Source organism: Bos indicus x Bos taurus, chromosome 8 (genome assembly GCF_003369695.1).
Source record: "Bos indicus x Bos taurus breed Angus x Brahman F1 hybrid chromosome 8, Bos_hybrid_MaternalHap_v2.0, whole genome shotgun sequence".
NCBI lineage: Eukaryota > Metazoa > Chordata > Mammalia > Artiodactyla > Bovidae > Bos > Bos indicus x Bos taurus.
In genome coordinates this window covers 24573861-24596255 of record NC_040083.1, presented here as the reverse complement: position 1 = coordinate 24596255, position 22395 = coordinate 24573861, and the positions used below count along the sequence as shown (strand labels likewise).

The window sequence follows — 22395 nt, the reverse complement described above, 5'->3', positions numbered from 1 at the left end:
AGAGCCAGACATCCTGGAATGCGAAGTCAAGTGGGCCTTAGGAAGCATCACTACGAACAAAGCTAGTGGAGGTGATGGAATTCCAGTTGAGCTATTTCAAATCCTGAAAGATGATGCTGTGAAAGTGCTGACCTCAATATGACACCAAATTTAGAAAACTCTACAGTGGCCACAGGACTGGAAAAGGTCAGTTTTCATTCCAATCCCAAAGAAAAGCAATGCCAAAGAATGTTCAAACTACTGCACAATTGCACTTATCTCCCCCACTAGCAAAATAATGCTCAAAATTCTCCAACCCAGGCTTCAACAGTAGGTGAACCATGAACTTCCAGATATTCAAGCTAAATTTAGAAAAGGCAGAGAAACCAGAGATGAAATTGCCAACATCCGTTGGATCATCAAAAAAGCAAGAGAGTTCCAGAAAAACATCTACTTCTGCTTTATTGACTATGCCAAAACCTTTGACTGTATGGATCACAACAAACTGTAGAAAATTCTTAATGAGATGGGAATACCAGACCACCTGATTTGCCTCTTGAGAAATCTGTATGCAGGTTAAGAAGCAACAGTTAGAACTGGGCATGGAACAACAGACTGGTTCCAAATTGGAAAAGGAGTATGTCAAACCTGTATATTGTCACTCCGCTTATTTAACTTATATGCAGAGTACATCTTGAGAAACACTGGGCTGGATGAAGCACAAGCTGGAATCAAGATTGCTGGGGGAAATATCAATCACCTCAAATATGCAGATGAGACCACTCTTGTGGCAGAAAGTGAAGAAAAACTAAAGAGCTTCTTTATGAACGTGAAAGAGGAGAGTGAAAAAGTTGGCTTAAAACTCAACATTCAGAAAACGAAGATCATGGCATGCAGTCCCATCACTTCATGGCAAATAGATGGGGAAACAATGGAACCAGTGACAGACTTTATTTTTTTGGACTCCAAAATCATTGCAGATGGTGACTGCAGCCTTGAAATTAAAAGACGCTTACTCCTTGGAAGAAAAGCTATGACCAAACTAGACAGCATATTAAAAAGCAGAGACGTTACTTTGCCAAAAAAGGTCTGTCTAGTCAAAGCTATGGTTTTTCCAGTAGTCATGTAAGAATGTGAGAGTTGGAGTATAAAGAAAGCTGAGTGGTGAAGAATTGATGCTTTTGAAGTGTGGTGTTGGAGAAGACTTTTGAGAGTCCCTTGGACTGCAAGGAGATCCAACCAGTCCATCCTAAAGGAAATCAGTCCTGAATATTCATTGGAAGGACTGATGCTGAAGCTGAAACTCCAATACTTTGGCCACCTGATGTGAAGAACTGACTCATTTGTAAAGACCCTGATGCTACAAAAGATTGAGGGCAGGAGGAGAAGGGGATGACAGAGGATGTGATGGTTGGATGGCATCACCGACCCTATGGGCATGAGTGTGAGTAAACTCCGGGAGTTGGTGATGGACAGGGAAGCCTGGCGTGCTGCAGTCCATGGGGTCGCAAAGAGTCAGACACGACCTAGTGACTGAACTGAACTACTTTACAATATTGTGTTGGTATCTGCCATACATCAATATGCATCAGCCACAGGTATACTTCTGTCCCCTCCCTCGCACCTCCCACCCCTCTAGGTTGTCACGGAGCACCGGTTTGAACTCCCTGAGTCATAGAGCAAATTCCCGATGGCTGTTTTCCGTGTGGTAGTGGATATGTCTCCACACTGCCTCTCCATTCATCCCACCCTCTCCTTCTCCCACTGTGTCCACAAGTCCATTCTCTGTGTCTGCATCTCCACTGCTGCCCTGGTTCATCGGCACCATCTTTCTAGATTCCACATGTATGCATTAATATACGATATTTGTTTTTCTCTTTCTGACTTACTTCACTTTGTATAATAGGCTCTAGGTTTGTTCACCTCATTGGAACTGACTCAAATGCATTCCTTTTTACAGCTGAGTAATGTTCCACTGTATATGTGTATCACATCTTCTTACTGGATTTATCTGTCGATGGACATCTAGGTTTCTTCCATGTCCTAGCTATTGTAATCAGTGCTGCAATGAACATTGGGGTACGTGTGTCTTTTTCAATTATGGTTTCCTCAGGACATATGCCCAGTAGTGGGATTGCTGGGCTGTATAGTAGTTTTATTCCTAGTTTTTTAAGGAATCTCCATACTATTCTCCATAGAGCCTGTATCAGTTTGCATTCCCACCAAAAGAAGGTGAACCCAGTTTTTCAGGTAACAATTTTCTGTAAGGATGGAAGCATTACTACATATCTCTCCCAAGAGCACGAGCCATGTCACATGTGTATCTGGCTGTCACTGGAGGTTGATAAGGCATTCCTGGAACTTCCCTGGTGACTCACTGGCTAAGACTCTGTGTTCCCTATGTGGGGGCCCAGGTTCAATCCCTGGTCAGGGAACTAGATCCTGCATGCTGCAACTAAAAAACATATCGATGCTGCTATTGCAACTAAAGATCCCGCGTGCAACTAAGACCTGTGCAGCCACATAAATAAATATTGAAAAAAATCCAAAATATTCCCAGAAAACCATCAGTCGGGAATTTTGGGTCTTTTGAGCATGAGCTTCCTGTTCTTTCTTGTTTCCTGTAATATATCTTTCCCTATTCCCAACTCTGTTTCTACTTGTCTGTCCTTTCTGCGTGTTGGACACATGAATGAGTTCAACAGCAAATGGATGACACCAAGCTGATGACAAGCGACCTTGCTGATGTAAATGCTGAGAGACATTTTTGACTACTCTTGCAGCTCAGATGGTAAAGAATCTGCCTGCAATGCAGGAGACCCGGGTTTGATCCCTGGGTTGGGAAGATCTCCCGGAGAAGGGAATGGCTCCTCACTCCAGTATTCTTGCCTGGAGAACTCCATGGACAGAGGAGCCCGGTAGGCTACAGTCTGTGGGGTCGCAAAGAGTCAGACACCACTGAGCGACTAACTTTTCATATTTGCAGCTCACTGACTGACCAGATCCCTCCAAGTCAACTGAACACGCCTCCACATTTATGAACTCCATCACCTGGCCCCTTTCTAGGCTCCCTTCTCTCCTTCCAAAATGCACACCACCCACACTGAATACCCTCCCAGTAGTCAAGTATAGATGTGAGAGTTGGACCATAAAGAAGGCCGAGTACTGAGGAATTGATGCTTTCAAGTTGTGGTGCTGGAGACTACTCTTGAGTCCCTTGGACAGCAAGAAACTCAAATCAGTCAATCCTAAAGAAAATCAACACTGCATATCCATTGGAAGGACTCATGTTGAAGCTCCAATACTTGGGCCACCTGATGTGAAGAGCCGACTCATTGGAAAAGCCTCTGATGCTGGAAAAGATTGAGGGCAGGAGGAGAAGGGGACGACAGAGGATGAGATGGTTGGATGGCATCACCAAGTCCATGGACATGAGTTGGAGCAAACTATGGGAGATGGTGAAGGACAGGGAAGCCTGGCGTGCTGCAGTCTCCGGGGTGGCAAAGAGTCGGACAGGACTTTTGTTGTTCAGTCAGACTGAGAAGGAAATGGCAACCCACTCCAGTATTCTTGCCTGAAGAACCCCAGGGACCGGGGAGCCTGGTGGGCTGCTGTCTATGGGGTCGCAGAGAGTCGGACACGACTGATGCGACTTAGCAGCAGCAGCAGCAGACACCGAAAAACACTCTGTGACCAGTGGCGACACCTAGTGGCCAAAGCGGTGGCAACAGCCAAAGAACCAGGATTCCTGGTTTTCTCTCCTGGTGCATACATAGGTGTTTGCTCTGAGTCTGTGACCCCATGGACTGTAGCCCGCCAGGCTCCTGCGTTCATTGGATTTCCCAGGCAAGAATACTGGAGTGACTTGTCATTCCCTCCTCCAGGGGGATCTTCTGACCCTAGGACAAAGGAAACCCTCAAGGAGACTATGAGATTTCCCAGGAGGGAGGACCCTTGTGCAAGAGAAGAAAGAGAGGTGAGATAAGGGCTCAGAGTCAAGTGGTTTGAATTATTAAAAGGAATGTGATTTCATCTGCTGCCCTAAGCTAGGTACCGGCATTAAGGATTGATGGCTGCTTTCATCATAAAAAAGGATGGAAGGAGACCAGACGTTTTCTGCCTCCTGTAATTTTGCCAAGAGAATCAAACCTCAGTCAAGCTACCAATTGAAGGATTGAATTGAATACAATTCATGTATTCATGAATATGCAGTCAGCACGTCTAGACTGTGGGAACCTGGACAGATCAAATGGGCCAGGTTCTTCTACAGATGGATTTAAAATAAAACAGGGACACCTCCAGATTATAAGATACAAGATTGGAAGAGACTTAAAAGGCATGTCAAAGCTTTTAAAATATTCCAACTAAACCAAGTGTCTATAGATACACATTTGGCTGAAAAAAAAAAAAGAAAACAATAATGGTGGGATATCGCTGACCTGTTGTGGGAGAAAGGAGGGGAACTGTGGTTGGAATGAGGGACCTAGGTGGGCTTCTGGGGTGGCTGCGGTGGTCTGTGTCTTGACCTAAAGGCAATTTCCTTGGAATAATTCATCAGGTCACACATTTATATTGTTACCTGTGCTTTATTTAAAATGTAATTTTTTTTTTCAATGAAAGAAGAGTGATGCTGGTGAGTTGTAACCCTGAAAGGAGAGCACCTCTACCCTTGGTGAGGACAACACTGGTATTCTGGGGATAAGGGAGTAGTGACCTGTAAGTGGGTGGATGAAAATTCACTGAGGTTTGCAAAATGGTGATATTCTATCACTTCTTTTTCGTTTAATAGCTGGAGTACTTCATAAAGAGAAAATTCCCCTCATGTGCTATTGGTTACCCAGGGATAAAGACCATACAGGGAAGGCAGCATCAATCTTTGATTCTTCCCCTTTACTACTTTTCAAGATTACAAACTTGGTTCCTTACCATCCTTCAGAAAGGACTGCATGTATGTAATTATGAACACATGGGTTTAAACGCGTTTGATGGGCTTCAAAGCCAGCATAGTTGTTATCACTTATACTCAATTTGTTCCATCTGGGGCGAGTGACAGCCTCACGTTGATTCTTGAATTTTTCTGATAGGATCCTGGTAATTGGCTGTTTCCTCGTTACCAGTAGGACGGTGTATTGCCTTTTTGTCTGTTTCCTACGCAGATTCACACTCAGCCATTACTCAGAGAAACCCTGTTTACCTGTTTTTATTTTAGTGAGACATATTTCAAAGCCTGATCTAGGTTCTAGGAATGCTCACTGCTAGTGGTTTGGTCATCACTGTTAGCCCTTTTCAGTGGACAGAGCTACTGGGCATTTTAAAGTCATGAGAAGGTTGAGAGTTGCTCTCTGTATATGGTCCATAATAAAGCTTTTTCTTTTTTTTTAGCCCTCACTGACCTTACATTTTCTGGAATCATTGTTTATAAGTGGGGCTATCAGCTTTGCCATGAGCCAAATTCTGGTCTTAGAGATGGTGTTCTACCGACCCCAATTCTTCTGTTGAGTGTTGGTTAGAAATAGTACTACTACCTCACTCCTCGTTCTCAGTTGGCACATGATTGCCACACAGAGACTCGAGTGGAGGCTGTCCCCTCCACAGTGAGGAAGTCGTCACTCTAGATGACTTGAATGTCCCAGAGTTAAACAGTTTTTATTTTATTTAAAGTTTTTTTTTTTTTTTTTTTTTTAGCTGTGCTGGGTCTTCATGGTGGCATGTGGGATCTTAGTTCCTGGACCAGGATTCGAATCTGCATCCCCTGCATTGGAAGGTGGATTTTTAACCACTGGACCACCAGTAAGGTCCCCCAGGGTCTGTTTATCACCTGGTTGTCTGCTACCAAATGTTCCCTCCCTGCTCCTTCCTGATCTGTTGCCCTGTTCCTATGACGCCCCAGTGCCTCCCCAGCTATTCTCCAGGACCCCCAGCCTTCAAGACCCTTCGGGAGCCTTTGGGTCTCATGAAGTCTTCCTGGACTACTTAAGCCCCCTAGTACTTCAGCTTTCACACCTGTGAAGTGGAGAAAATTGAACCCACTTCACCAGGTTGTGAAATGTACATGAATTGCTAGTGGTAAAGAATTCACCTGCCAATGCAGGAGATAAGAGACCCAGGTTTGATCCCTGGGTCAGGAAGATCCCCTGCAGAAGGAAATGGCAACCCACTCCAGTATTCTTGCCTGGGAAATCCCATGGATAGAGGAGACTGGTGGGCTACAGTCCACGGTGTCGCAAAGCGTTGAACACGACTGAACGCTCTCTCACACACATAATTAGGCTTAGCACAGCACATTCAGTACATTTCAGCTTTCTTTTTCCTTACTCTAGGCCCATAGTTCTCAACCCTGCTGCATATTAGAAACACCTGAGGAGGCTTTTAAGAGAAAACAGTGATGTTTTGTCCCCAGTCCTGGCGACTCTGACTCAGTGGGTCAGGACAATTGGCATTGTAAGTTCTCAAGGTGATTCTGGAGCAGGAGCTGGCAACTCACACTGGCAAACCACCACCCCCATTACTATCTCCCAGGTCCTGTGGGGTGACACCCTCCTGTGGCATTTCAGTAACTTTTTGCTGACTCTACATCAAGCCGGGCTCTGTTACTTAAAACCAAGAGAGGCCTATGAGTGCAGAAGGAATCTAAGAAAAATGATTGGATTGAGTTAGATCTCAGGAAACTCTGGAACTGAAGACGATTCCCTGTCCTCAACCCACCTATTCCTTGGTGGACGACCTCCGAGTTGTCCCCTTGGAGGTGTCAACTACAAATTGTCACTTGCCAAGAGCATTTGCCAGCGACTGAGCAACAGCAAGGGCATTTGCCATCTGCCTCTGAACCCTGTGTGGCTGCCCACCTTCAGCGCCCGCTGAGGGAGTTCAGGGAGGTGACTGAGGCACTCTGTGCTCCACGGAAACTGGTGGAACAGATCTTTAGATCGTTAGATATTTTTAGGAACTGATTTCGTGATCCCAAACCTAGCATCTCCTCATATCTAGAAAATCACTAAATCCCTTCATGATGACATCAGCTCCTTGTGACTACCAGAAAACCTTTTGTAAAGTAAGCACTTGACTGCACTGAACTCCCCCTTCACCAAAATCTTATATATTGACCTTCCCCCACTGCCTCTTTGGAGCAGTCTCTCAGAGCTCTCTGAGGTGCTGTCTCCCGGGCTGCAGTCCTCATTTTGCCCCAGCTAAAACTGGACTAGCAACTCATGTTGTGCGTCTGTTTAGTTGACAAAGGCCATGTCTGTTGTGGTGACTGGGTGTGCTGCTTCACGCTGTTAAGCAGCATTAATACTGGTAAGTTAATACTCCACTTAATACTGGAGTGGGTTGCCATCTCAGAGAGACCCAGCTACTGCTTGAGTAAAATTTTAGTAACATATATTCTTATGACATTAGCTCAACAAATTTGAGGGAAAAAAAAAATCCCTAAACGTCTCTTTCTTACTTTCCCCTTTGCCTTTGAAACCAACTACTGCAGCTGCTAACAGAGGCATCTGTCTGTATGTAGAATATATTTTTGTTCTGGAGAACAAAGAGAATTATTAAAAGGGCGGCAGGAGATGGGAAGTGTTTGTCAGCATTCAGTTTTGTTTTTAAATATTTATTTGGCTGTGCCAGGTCTTGGTTGCGGCACGTGGGATCTTTAGTTGTGGCACGTGGAATCTAGTTCCCTGACCAGGGCATCGAATCCATGCCCTCTGCGTTGGAAGCTCAGAGTCTTAACCTCTGAACCACCAGGGAAATCCCCAGCATTCCCTCTGTTCTCCTTCCTCAGCTGAATCACCTAGTCTTCCTCTTTTTCTGTTCTTTTGCTCACCGTGCCCTTGTGCTTCTACCCTGGGAAGACAGAACAGCCCCGTCCTTCATGGTCTGTTAAATCCACACGAACCTCCATTCCAAGACGCTGAGCAAACCCAACAGCTGGTAAACCCCACCTGACTTCTTTCTTTTACAAATGAGCAGCAGATCACTACGTGGTTCCAACAGGGAAATTTGCACAACAGTTTTGCACCACGGGGATAATGACATAGTCTATCTCCTGAGGATGATTAGATGAGATAGAACCATGGGTTTCAGACTTGGCTGTGCATTAGAATCACTGGAAGAGTTTCAAAAATTCCTGAGCAGCACCCAGATATGCTCAATCAACACTTCTGATTTTGGGAGCTATCCATCAAAATTTAAAAAGTCTCTTGGGACTTCCCTGGTGGTTCAGGGGCTAAGACTCCACATTCCCAGTACCAGGGAGCTGGATTCTGTCCCTGGTCAGGGAACTAGATCCCACATGCCTCAATGAAGACTGAAGATCCCATTTGCTGCAACTAAGACTTGGGGCAGCCAAATAAATAAAAATAAATGTTAAAAAATGACACCTGCCCTCAGGAAATGTTCTGGGGTAGGTAATTGAAAAATATTTAAAAAAAAAATTAAAAACATCTCTCTAGCTAATTCCAATATGCAGCTACATTTCAGAGCCAGTGAGATAGTACTTGTTTATAAGTACTCAGTAACTGTGTTTATTAAGGGCTTCCAAGGTGGCTCAGTGGTAAAGAATCCGCCTGCAATGCAGGAGACACAGGTTCGATCCCTGGGTCAGAAAGACCCCCTGGAGAAGGAAATGGCAACCCACTCCAATATTCTTGCCTGGAGAATCCCATGGACAGAGGAACTTGGGAGGCTACAGTCCATGGGGTCGCAAAGTCAGACATGACTGAAGCGACTGAGCACAGCACACGTGAGCATCACAGCTTTCTCGGAGAAGTTCCGGAAGTTCATCTAAGGGAGCAGAGCAGCTCAGAGCCCCTGACTCAGAGTGTCGGGAGGCGTGGAGGTTGGATCTTCTGTGGCCACTGCAGGAAAGCCCATGGGGCTGGCGGACTTTGGGGGGGAAAAGGGCTTTACAACCAGAGGTAGTCACTGAATACTGTGCTCCAAAGGAGAGAGGGCTCATGGTGTGTCTGCAAAGCAGGCATCTAACGTAATGGGTGAGGGGCTGCCACAGCCGCTAATCCTGCGGAAGGAAGGACTTCTATTAGGGATCTTGTAACCCTTTCCTTGCCTCAAGCTGACCTCCAGGGTGGTCCTGCTTAGGAAGATCCCAATGCTTTCTGTCCACTTCTGGGTCTGTTGGGAGGTGATCTAGGGCATAGCCTTGCCTGTCCTGTCACTGGGCCAACAGAACTCTTTCTATAGGAACCAACCAGGAAGACTTTACTCAGGTTCCAAGTCTGTCCACACACCCACACACACCCTTTGATTATGGCTCTTCCAGCCCAGGTCTGTGCCTGGGTGCCACCTCCTTCCTGTTTCATCCTTCAGGATTCATATTCTAGGATTGGGCAAAGGGAGGGGAAAATTTGAGTGTGTTCTGTACCCAAGGGCTTCCCAGGTGGCACTAGTGATAAAGAATGAGCCTGCCAATGCAGGAGAAGTTAAGAGACACAGGTTCAATCCCTGGGTCAGGAAGATCCCCTGGAGGAGAGCATGCAACCCACTGCAGTATTCTTGCCTGGAGAATCCCATGGACAGAGGAGCCTGGTGGGCTACAGTCCATAGCATGCTCTATACCTAATCACAGCAAAATTTTTGCAAAAATCTTACGTAGTTCTTCCCATTTCACAGAAGAGGAAACATATTCTTCCCAAGATCACATGGTGGGCATACCAGTTAGCTTTTACTTTGTTACAAACCATCCACCAAATCAGTGGCTAAGAATAACCATTTGTTTGGCTCACAGTCCTAGAGACTGGCTGGGGTGTTGGGAGTAGGGCACAGCCCATCAATTGACCTCTTCCATCCTCCAGTAGGACAGCTGAGCTGGTTTACATGGCAGCTTGGCAGGATTCTTTTTGGAAGGCTGGATGGATGCAAGGCCCCTTGATACCTCCACTTGGAACTAGTCCTGTCAATGCTGTCATAATCTCAACTGGCCAAAGAAGACCATGAGAGCTGCCTAGATTCAAGGGATGGGGAGAGAAACTCTAACTTACTGTTGGGAGCAGCTTCACAGTCATATTGCAAAGGGGCTGGAATACGGGGAGGGGTTGGGGTGGAGGGTCATGCCCACCCTGCAGTCGACTGCAAGTTGTTAGGTGACAGGAGTAGGATTTTATTTTTCAATTACAAAGATAACGCACACACATGAGAACAATTGGAACAGTAAACAGAAGGGGAAATGAGGAAGAGAAATTCTCATTCTTAGTCTTGGGCTAGGAAAAAATGTTCTAATCTAGTCCTACTCTCTACATGTAAGCATGATCAAGAGTTCCTTGTTTATCTTGACAGTTTTTTCTGCATATGCATGGATGGGAGCACGCACAATTTTCCTGCACTTTAGTCTTTTCTCTTAATAATGCAACTAAGTTCTTTCCACAGCAGCACAACTAGGAAATGCTCCATTCCTTTTAAGGTCTACATAGTAATCCACTGAATAAATGTGCTGTTTATTCAACTACATATCCTATTGTTGGACACTTAGGTTTTCTGGGTTTTATTGTTAAAAGTGCTGCTGCAGTGACTCTCCATGAATATCCTTTGTGTACTTGGAGACTAGATTCCTCCAAGAGGAAATTCTGTGTTGAACAGCAGAGTTGAAACTTGCTCTGTTCCCAAAGCACCCGCACTTTTCAAGATGGGTCTTCAGTTATCTGGGGCTTCCCTGATGGTTCAGCGGTAAAGAATCCTTCTGCCAATGCAGGAGATGAGGGTTTGATCCCTGGGTTGGGAAGATCCACTGGAGAAGCAAAGAGCAACCCAGTATTCTCACCTGGGAAATTCCATGGACAGTGAAGCCTGGTGGGCTACAGTCCAAAGGGTCACAAAGAGTCGGACATGACTGAGCATGAGTGCTTCAGTTACCCACTGTTCCTCCAGGCTTTTCTGTGACTAGAAGCTGTTTTGAGAAGCATGGCCCCCTGTGCACATAGGCATATACTGGACTTCTCCACACCCTTCCTTCCTAAGCGAGCTCAAGAGGTCCCAAGCTATGCATTATTATCCAAGAGGATCCAGATTAGGTATCTTTTCTGTGTCTTCCTTCATGATTTTTCTGGGAGACACGTACTAGTTTGTTAGAGGCCAGTGATACAAGAAACCTAATAACCAGTGTTAACCTACAAACGATAGATTCCATCCAAATGAAGGCCTAAGATATAAATGAAGATTTCACAAATACTGGAAATACAAATAGGTGGTAAAAGAAGTCAAGCAATTACACGCAATAATAGCAGAGCCCTATATTGAACAGTTAGTGAAGTCGCTCAGTCGTGTCCGACTCTTTGCGGCCCCATGGATTGTAGCCTACCAGGCTCCTCCATCCATGGGATTTTCCAGGCAAGAGTACTGGAGTGGGGTGCCATTTCCTTCTCCAGGGGATCTTCCCAACCCAGGGATCGAACCTGGGTCTCCTGCATTGCAGGCAGATGCTTTACCCTCTAAGCCACCAGGGAAGAATTGAACAGTTAGGATTACATGAATTCCATCCTTGTTCTTGGCAACTTTAACAGTTCATGAATACTAAGTACAGAAACAAATATGCAGTGAAGCTTTTGCTTAAGATCTTATTTTTTTATTCTTTGATATTCTTTTTTTTTTTTCATGGATCTTGATACCCACATGCCACCTGCCTGGTTGGAGCCTTGAATTCTGACCAAGTCTGTATGGACTTAACTCTTTTATGAACAGCAGGTTGGTGACTGTCAGAATCTGGAGGTGGTAGGTAAGCACGCTCAGACACCTCACTCCATTTCTCACAGCCTCTGATTATGTTCCCGAGTAGATGTAGCCAGTAATTCTGCAGAAGGGAACACACCACAGGGGGCTCATTTCTGGGATGTGGGGACAGTCTGCCTTGCAGGGCTGCTCTGTGGATAGGTTAAAGAAGTGGATTTCCAGAGAAGGCAGTTTCAAAAAGTAATTACTTAATGGTTGGGTTCTTTAGAGAATTAAAAGCGTGTGCCTCAGACTTCAGAGCAGGAGGTATCCAGTTCCCAGTCTGTTATTTAATAACAGAGATATTGCTGCTGTCAAAAAGGCAGTGTTCTGCAATGTTCTTATTTTTATAGCTCAAAGAAGAATGTTTTATTCCACAGAATATGGGGCATCCAAGCATTTAAAGGCTAATTAATCTCTGCATTTCTTCATTCATGTGTTCATCATTTGAGCACCAAGCACCATGCTGGGTGGAGATAAAGTTAAATAAAACACATATACAACCTTCCCATGTATCAGTTAGCTTTGGCTATATAACAAACACCCCCAAAATATAGTGGCTTAAGATGAAAACTGTGTATTTAGTTTACAAGACTCTGGGTCAACAATTTGGGTGGGGTTCAGCTGACCAGTTCTTCTGGCCTTGGCTGAGTCTACTCAGGGTCTGCGGTCAGCTGTGGGGTCAGTCAAGGCTGGGTGGCCTGGGGACCTAAGCTAGGATGGCTCATCTCTGCTCCATACCCTCAGCCTCTGGCAGTGTGGCCTGGACTTACATAGCATCTAGGAAGATTCCAAGAGAATGAGGGGAAGGCTGTCAGGTCTCAAGGATTAGGTGTGGAACTGATATAAATGGTCATTCTATTGGTCAAATCAGAATAAATCAAGTTACAAGTCCAGGCCAGATTCTGGGGAAAGAGGGAATACCTCCTGATGGTCATGGCCAAGAGACTTGGCAACAAGCAGGGGAATGATGGTGGCGAATTTTGCAGAGTCTGTCTCACTGTCTTTCATAGCTCATCGTCTGGTCTGAGAGACAGGAAATTGTGATAAGTGCAATTAAGACATTGTTTCCTTCTCTTTTTCTCTTTTCCTTCCGCTAAGTAACACTTTTATGTTCTACATCATGGAAATCTAGTCAGTGCAGGTAAAACACTTCAACAAGTCAAAACCTGGGGCAGTGCTGTTTCTGTGACATTTCTGCTTTTTCATGTCTAAAGGCAGTTGGAGTGATCCATGAAACTCCCGACCACCAAGCTGCTGGTCATATCGCATGCTTGATTTTATGACAGCATGCCCTACCTTGAAAATACATCAACATTCAAACTGTGCTGGGTTTGGTTGAAACACATTGTATAGCTGCGCACACACACACACACACACACACACACACACACACACACACACACACTCTATTTCTTCAACCAGAGGCAGAAAATCATCTTGTTAAAATACCTGGTGTGAAACCAATGAAAATAAAGCCATAGTTAAAGCCAGAGCCATAAAATAGGATCTCTTAAGTGAGGACTTTTTTTTTTATTCCATTAGCAAGAAACACCCATCAAAGTATGCAACCTCAATGGCAACAGCAGATGAATCTAATTAAATCAGTTTCCAGTATTTGCTGTCCGGGAACAGCTGTGTGTGAAGCACATTTCCCCACCCCTTCCCACCACGTGAATCACTGACAAGAGAAACCCAGAGGTGAGTGGGTCTCAGACTTCTGTGTGCATGAGAATCACATGGATGGGGGTGGGGTGGGGCATAATTCTGTTTAAAACGCTGTTCTTTACCCTACCCTTCCATAGGAATTTGCACACAGGTGGTCAGGATTGCTCTTTAAGCATCACTGACTTCATCCTAGCGGAAAAGGCAATGGCAACCCACTCCAGTACTCTTGCCTGGAAAATCCCATGGACGGAGGGGCCTGGTGGGCTGCAGTCCATGAGGTCGCTAGGAGTCGGACACGACTGAGTGACTTCACTTTCACTTTTCACTTTCATGTATTGAAGAAGGAAATGGCAACCCACTCCAGTGTTCTTGCCTGGAGAATCCCAGGGATGGGGGAGCCTGTGGGCTGCTGTCTATGGGGTCGCACAGAGTGGGACACAACTGAAGCGACTTAGCAGCAACAGCCTTCATCCTAGAGCAGTTTTCCTCCCAGAAATGTTAAAAAAAATGAATTAGGACCTTCATACTTCATCTTTCTTGGTCAGGCAGAAAGTACTAAGTGTCTGCCAGCCTAGTTCTCTGACATAGGCTAAACTTCCCAGAGAACCTGAAATATCAACAGCGGTAACTCACTAACCAGGGACCAAAATGCCTTTCAAAAAACCCAGTCTGCCCCCAAGGGGAGCAAGCGCAGCTGTAATTTGTGAATGCGCACCCGTGTTATTGTTGAATTTCCTCTGAGACTGGACTCATAGGTTGTATATCTACAAAGGGAATTTGGGGCCACCTAGTTAAACTCCAACTTACAGATAAAGAAACTTAAGTCAAGGGTCTTCTCTAAAAGTGGCAGAGATGGGACAAAAACCCAGGTCTTCCCATTCTTTAGTTTTCTTAAAAAATTCGGAGTCTGCCACGCTCAGCCTACCGAAAGTCCTTTGGGTGCAGGGTCTCTTGTGAAGCAGCCAGTCCAGTGGGGCAAAAATGGACAAACTAATGTCCTTGACTTTCCTTCCTGGTGTGCTGCTCAATGAAACAAGCTAACCCAGCATTCCTTCTGACGAAGCAGGAGTCAGGTGACCTCGGGCCATTCCCCAGCCCAGGAGCAGCAGTGGGGTGACTGTGTGCTGAGAGTGCTCTGAGGAGCTGTGGCGTTTCCCCTGCCACGGCTCCCAGCCTCCCTCTGTCCTGTGTTCAGAGAGGAGACCTCACGGGCCTCCCCGTGAGAGCTGCACACCTGCTTAGCGTCCGCCCCGTGCTAGTTACGCTGCCGCTTTCCCCGTCTCCCCCACCAGACAGCACTCACCCAGTATGACAGTTCTTCCAGCAGAGCCAAGACCTGGTTTCAGCATCTTCCTCAAATTAGCTCCACAGGCAGCCGCTTCAGATCATCCAGTCAGCGGGAGAGAGGGGACTAGTTTGCAATCCTGCTTCTGAGTGATTTCATCTAATAGACAATTCTGAAGTCGGCCTCCAGGGAATGAGGGTAAGAAGACCTCGAGGGGCAGGTGGGAGCAGGGAGAGCACAGAGCCAGAGCCATGGGACAATGCGGCTCAGGGCTGGGTCCCCCCAGCAGCCCAGGTTTTACCTGCTGACCTTCAGATAGGTATTCCTTACCACCGAATCTCCACTGGTCCAGAAGGTGTGGTGGCGTGTATGTGGGTGCGTGTATGTGTGTGACAAAGACTCCGGACAACCAGTTGGAGCTGCGGGTTCCGTTTGCAGCCATAGAACACAGTGATCCCACTGATGGGGCTCAAATGGATGTCCTTGACTTTCCTGGCGTGATTCTCAACCAAACAAGCTCCCCTGTGACTGACAAGAGAATAACGGTTTGTTACTCAAAGTATGGGCTTCCCTGGTGGCTCAGCAGTAAAGAATCCACCTGCTAAGGCAGGTTCCATTTCTGGGTCAAGAAGATCCCCTGAAAGAGGGCATAGCAACCCACTCCAGTATTCTTGCCTGGGGAATCCCATGGACAGAGGAGCCTGATGGGCTACCATCCATAGAGTCGCAAAGAGTTGGACATGCCCAAAGTGACTTAGCATGCATGCAGGCACAGGTAATGTATATCCTTGAGAGTTTGAGAGGCACTGGCTTAGAAAATCGCTAGGACTTCACACTGACTAGTATTTGAAGTGTGCCGGACTTTGGCAGATATCACCAAGACAGGCCCTGTCATTAGAGTTGGCTCAGCGCATGCAAAGGCACCGGGCAGAGACCATGGTCCAGATTTGTGACCAATGTTGTTTGAGAAAGAAAACCCTGTTCTTGTTTTGCACAGCCCTTTTTATTTCTTCTCCCATCTGTTATTCATTCGTTTCTTGTTGCTTCACCCTGCATAAGCCCTAATATCCAATTTTCAGAATTTCTTCCAATCTTCTTGGTCACTCCTGGGTTGTCTCAGCCCCTTCACTCCTTGTTTTCCTAATCTGCTTCTCCACCATTGCCCTGCAGGCTTAGGGTTTTAACTGAGGCCCTCGTTTTGCAGAAAATACTGCTATGGCTTATCTTCACTGTAATTGTAGCTGATTTGTTTACTGCATTCAAAAAGGTCCATTCAATTCAAAAGGCAAATAATGAGGTTTGGAGTAGAAGTGCAGAGTGGGTCCTGTTTGCTGGCAAGAAGAGACAGTCTTACTCAACTGGTCTGTTAATTGGGGGTCTTTCACCTGTTCTAAAAGTTATTAAACATTCCCGTGGGCTGAGATTCCCATCTTGGTGGGCACTGGATGGTCAAGTGTCAGATGCCAATGCTGCTAACCAGGTGACATGCCTTTTCTCTGCATACGGCTTGCTACTCTAGCCTGACATCTTGGAAGACCACTTTGCTCAGTGCTGAGTGATGGCTAGATCAGTGTTATTCCCGCTAAATTCACTGCTATGGTCAGACTCCATGGAGTAACCACTTGACTATGTCTTCTCAATACTTAGAGGAACAGTTGATTAGAAGCAAAACAGGGGAGTTTCTAAAGTCTGTCGAGAAGAAAAGATTAACTGTTGAAATGGCTCCACTTGCCTTCACTGTCCTCATTCAGTCTACTAGCTGGTGGACTTAGGGCTGCCATGCCTGGCTTCTGCTGGTTGCCAACATTTAGAGAAGGCAGACCTCTTTAAATCTGAGTCCCTGAATCTGCAGATTAATTGTATTTCCTTAACTCAGACACCGTTAAGAAGGATCTGTCACCATTTCCATTAAGATTAATGAGTTATATGATTAATTTCTAGTTGTACCAATGCTCTTGTGTGTGCACTTTTCCCCCTGAGGATTATTTTGGGTGAAGCTTTCCATGATGGCATTTTTACACCAAACTGTATGATGGATCCTCCCCTGTGCAACAGATGAGTCACTAATCATACGAGGCTATTGACATTAAAATTGAAGAAATCAAATATTTACTTCTCAGCTGCACCATCCAGATTTCAAACGCTCATGAGCCACATGTTGTTGCTAGTACTGTTGATGAAGGACATTTTCATCATCATGGAAAGTTCTTTTAGACAGTGCTGATAAAGACTCAGTAGAATTTAGAAAAAAGAACATGGGTTTCTGGGTCTTATGGGCCTGCTTTCTTCTGCACACAGATTGCACTTCTGTGTTCTCAACTATTGCCTACCATGATGTGCATGTCATTCAGGTAAATAAGACACTGACATTTCAAAGGACTGACTATGCTTTATAGCTTGGTGGTTCTCAAATCTCAGTATCAGGATCACCTGGAGAACTTGCTAGAACACAGTTTGCTGGGTCTCATCATCAGTTCTGAGAACATGCCTTTAGATTCCCAGGTGCTGCCCCTCAAGTCTTATGGAGCTGCCCTTGAATTGGGGAAACCTGAACACCTTGTTGGGCAAAGATTAAATCATCTATATCCTTGATTTACACCAAGGAGGTCCACAGGCATATTCCTGAGGGTGTGAACATTCATTATTAACATTGTAACAACTGTGATTTCACTCAAAATAAAAAGAGCAATAAACACCTATTCTGGGTCATCAATGACCATCTATCTCAAAACCAACAACCGCATGCAATCTTGGTGCCTGCGTTAGCATTTGTACTTATAATCACAGGGTCAAACAATTTCCAGATTTGGTAACATTTAACTTTCGAAGTAGTGTTTCCTAAGCTGGGTTCTATAGAGTTCACTGAATATATAGGTAGGAGCCCCACAGTCCCTATGTTTGAGAAACAGTGATCTGGGGGAGGGGGTGGAGGTGGACCCAGCAAGAGCAAGGGAGTGTTTTTCAGGGGGAGAGTGTGTGGCATTTGGATTGTGAAAGATTTTCTGCTCAGGACTTGCCCTCAGTTTGCAGGCTATTTAGCATTGCTGGGCTTTGACCATTAAATGCCAGGTGGTGCTCCAGAGTCACAGGACAAGCCCAAACCATTTGCACACGTTGAAAAATCCCCCTGCGGGGCACCGGTACAGCTTGCCTTTAGGTGAGAAAGCCCATAGGCCATCAGGCTTGCTTAAGGCAGCTGGACCTCTGCTCTTTCCAACCATCTCGCAGCTGCATCTGGGCCCTGGGGCCTCGCCTACCTATTTCTCTTCCGTTAACCCTAGGCTTCCTGGTTAGATAGACCCCGTGTTCAGGACACTGTGGTGGGGCCGCCTTCAGTCTACCGTTTGGCCTGTAGAGGGCAGCAGCACCCAGAACGTCCCGCTTGCTTTTTAACATGGGAAGTGGTAGTCAAGCCTTGCTACGCTGTTTCCTCCATCCCTCTTCATACCTTGCCGTTCTTTTTGGCAGTCTCCTCTAGAAAAGAGCTTCTCAACGTTCCCCCTTTGGCCTGGCAGCAGCAAAGGTGTTGTTTGGACCACATGCTCATTATCCAGGATGCTGGAATGGGTTTAGGGCAGTCCTGGGGCACGTGGATTTCTTTGGTCTGCAGGGACCCCAGGGAAGCATTAGCATCAAAACCAGGGGCTGGGCCTTGAGAGCAGAGAGAGCTGATTGCTAAAATCTGTGTCAGGGCTTCTCTGGTGGTCTAGTGGTTAAGAATCTGCCTTGCAGTGCAGGGGGGCTGAAGTTCCATGCCTGACTGGGGATGATCCCACATGCCAGCAGAGCAGCTAAGCCCACGGGCCAAAACTCCCGGAGCCTGCACTCTAGAGTTTATGAGCCACAACAAGAGAAACCGCTGTGGTGAGAAGCCCGTGCACGTCAACAAAGAGTGGCTCCTGCTCTCTGCAACCAGAGAAAGCCCGTGTGCAACAATGAAGACCCAGGGCAGGCATAAATAAATGAATTAAAAAACAAATCTGTGTCAGGCATAATATCCAGGTAAGGTTGCGGGAAGCAGACAGGAGGAAAGGGAGGCTGACTGATGATGGGCAGCCCAGCCTTTTCCCTGCTCAGATTTGTTTTCCTGTATCTTCCTACCTCAGCTGCCCCTTATTCTTTTTTATGGTGGCCTTTCACACTGAGACATGTGACTGATGAGAGCAGAGTTACGGTGCCTAAGAGCTTTCTCCCAGTCACCCTTTGAAGATAACTGTTTATAACAGAAGATTGCAAAGACATAGAAACAATAGTATCCTGAACCCCTATTTAGCCATCACCCAGCCTCAACAGCTGTCAGCTCATTGCCAGTCTGGGTTCTTTATCCCCCAGACCCCTCAGTCCCAGCATCAGTGTTCACAAATCCAAGACATCATAGTATGTGCAGAGGGCTTTCTTCAGCCCAGTCAACCACGTCACGTGCTGGTGAAGAAGCTTCGGTGGCACGAGGTCCGGGCTGCTTGGTGTGTTAGACAAGGCCCCCTGCAACCTGCTACCACTCACCTTCTCAGCTTCTGTTTCTCCATCCCCCAGCACACTCTACCCTTCCAGCCATACTGAACATTGTTCATTCACCCAAATGTGACATTTTTTCCACCCGTCACTTCTTACGAGGATTTCCTTGTTAGACTTCTCATCCCCCAGCTGCAGTCAGCGGTTGTGTCTTTCTTTTTCCTCAGCCCCTAGATGGATTTAAACTCTCCTGTGGGCTCCAATGGCATCAAGACACTTATTTATTATGCTGATTTATCAAAGGCGGCATATTTCTTACTACGATAGGCACTGCTTTAGGAGTATTCAAAAAAAATTAGCTGATTCAACCCACGTAAAACAATTCTCATGAGGTGATAGATGGAACAAGTGAGGCGCACAGAGGTTTAGTCACCTAGCTGGTAAGTGACAGAAAGTGAAGTGTTAGGCCATCTGTCGTGTCTGGCTCTTTGCAATCCCATGGACAGTAGCCCGCCAGGCTCCTCTCTCCATGAAATTTCACAGACAAGAATACTGGAGTGGGTTGCCATTCCCTTATCTTGGGGATCTTCCCGACCCAGGGATTGAACCGGGGTATCCTGCATTGCAGGAAGATTCTTTGCTGTCTGAGCCACCAGATAAGTGACACAGCTGAGATGCATACCCAGGCTCTCCTGCTTCCTAACCACCCTCGAGGCTGCTTATCCCAGCACAAGCCCTGTGGTTGTCACGTGTTTGTCTTCCTCTGTGGACCACGGAATCTGAGAGGAGGTGCTGGACCTCACTTTCCTCTGGGCCCCCAGTACTAACGCCTGTATCTGGCATATTGCTGCTCCTGACCACCCAGGGTGGAACCATGAATAAACATAAGGCACTCCCTCTACTCCTTTGTGGGAACTTCCAGGTGTGGACTCTTCCTAGAGCCAGTTCAATTTCCACAGCCATCAGGGCCTCAGGCTAAGCAGGATTCCCCATCTTTTCCCCACACAGCACTGCTGCTGCGTATGGAGAGCTCGCTACAGCTCTTGCCTGGGAGTGCACAGGTCGGCCAGGGCAAGTTGGAGAGGGTACCTGGAGGTGGGGCTGGGTTTTCTGTGTATAGTTAGAAAAAGCCCCCAGGTATTTCTGATGTGCCCTTTGGGTGCAGCCTCTTTGTTGAGAATCCCTGAACTGGAGAGAGAAGGCACTAAGATGAAATTCAAGGCAATTAGTCCAGGGATGGAGGGGGAATTTGAGAATGTTGGGGACAGGGTCTTCCCTTCACCTCCCAGACTCTCCTAAAGGCCATTCCTGAATCATGCCAATGGGAACGAATAACATTACGTTCCCTGTTGAAAACACTTTTTCTTTCCCCTGAAGTTCACTGGGACTGCTATGGGGATGGATTGTGCATTTGAGCAAGCTCCTGAGACAGGGAAAGCTCGAGTGTTTACACACTTCCCTGACCTGATTCCATTTCAAGGACATGGGTCGTTAGCTGCTGGCGGCAGTCAGAGCTGTATGCATACCTTCCAACAGCTTTGTGACCAAATTTGGGCATAACTTTATTTCTTTTTTGTCCCTGAGGTGATTATTCTTATTTAATGGAAATTTCATTATTAAATCTCAGCAGTGAAAGCCTTTGTTTTCTTCCTACACAATTCTCATTAATTAGAAGTTGCTATTACTCACTCACTATCTGGCTATAACCTAATTAGTGACCTAACTTAAGCCTTTCATTTTATTTTTTTGGCTGTGCTGTGCGGCATGCAGCATCTTAGTTCTCCAACCAGGAATCGAACCCATACCCTCTACACTGGGAGTACAGGCTTAATCATTGGATCACCAGGGAAGCCCCAAGCCTTTTATTTATTTATTGTTATTATTTTCCATGTGGATCATTTTAAAAGTCTTTAATTAGTTACAACATTGTATCTGTTTTTCATGTTTTGGTTTTTTGGCCACAAGGCATATGGGATCTTAGCTCTCTGACCAGGAACTGAACACGTACCCCCTGCACTGGAAGGTGGAGTCTTAACCAGTGGACCATCAGGGGAGTCCCAAGCCTTTTAAACAAGACGTCTTCTTATCCTAGTTCTCTAGCTACTCTGGCTTGTGAGCAGCAAACCCTCCACCCTGCAATGCTGTGCATCATGGTTGGGTATATAAAACACCCATGGCAACATGTGAAATACCTCAGATGCTATTTGGCTATTGCAGCAAAGATTATACACAAAACAAAAACCAGTTCCTAACATACAGTTGTACAGCTTAGGAGTGTGACCTCAGGAAAGTAACACTGCTGATTTAGTCCTCATTTTCTCACTTATGCAATAGATTAGACCAAAATGGCAATTTGGCTTTCTCTTGCACGCCACTGGGACTAATTGGTAGTGGCTGCCTAGAATGCTCATCGGATAAAGTATAGTGGGGAGTGGCTCTGTAATTGATTGTTGATGTCTGTTGTGGGTGAGGGAACATAATTTACCAAGTGTTGCCAGCGCTGGGTTGGCAATGTCTTAAGTCTGTCCCTGCAGAAATATACAGAATGTGTTTAATGTATGAGCTGGCCCTAGAGGCAAGGAGAAGTTCAGTATTTCACTGTGTAATTTGTAGACATAGATCACCAAATACTCCAAAAGTTGTAGGAATCCTGGGTGCACCTCAAAAATTTTCATGTCCTAGGTGAGACTGGCACCTAGATTGAAATGGAATCTGTCTTTGTATGTTATTTTTGGGCTTTCCAGGTGGCTCAGTGGTAAAGAGTCTGCCTGCCAATGCAGAACCCACTCTAGTATTCTTGCCAGGAAAATCCCATGGACAGAGGAGTCTGGTGGGCTACGGTCTGTGGGGCCACAAAGAGTTGGACACGACTGAGTGACTGAGCATGCACCCATGCTGTTTCTAACCAGGCTAGGCTTCTAGATCCCAGGATTACCTGGCACACTGCTGGATGAGGGTAGATGGGGGTCTGGGGGACTGGGATCAGTGGCATCCCAGGAAGAGATGGGTTTTCTGATGTGTGTAGTGTTGCTGAGACGAACAAGATTCCTATAATCTTAAAGCTTAGAAAATACACTGACATCTCAATAAGGGACCCATTTTCTGAATCCTAGAGAGGTTACATAACTTGTTCAAAGTCACAGGAGGAGGGCAGGAGGGAGCTAACATATACTAAAAGCTCACTATAAACCAGGTACTTTATGGCATAATAACTTACTCTTTCCAATGACTTATGGGGTGGAGGGGAGTAACACATTTGTAGTATTTAATAGACAAGGAATTGGTGTGAAGAGTCATTG

At 46.0% G+C, this 22395-nt stretch overlaps 1 non-coding gene across 1 annotated transcript; it reads right to left on the bottom strand.

The window, feature by feature from the left end:
- Window positions 1-11357: 11357 nt before the first annotated feature.
- TRNAC-GCA lies at window positions 11358-11429 on the bottom strand. Its single transcript has one exon. It is a non-coding gene; the product is annotated as a tRNA-Cys (tRNA).
- Between the last annotated feature and the right edge of the window lie 10966 nt (window positions 11430-22395).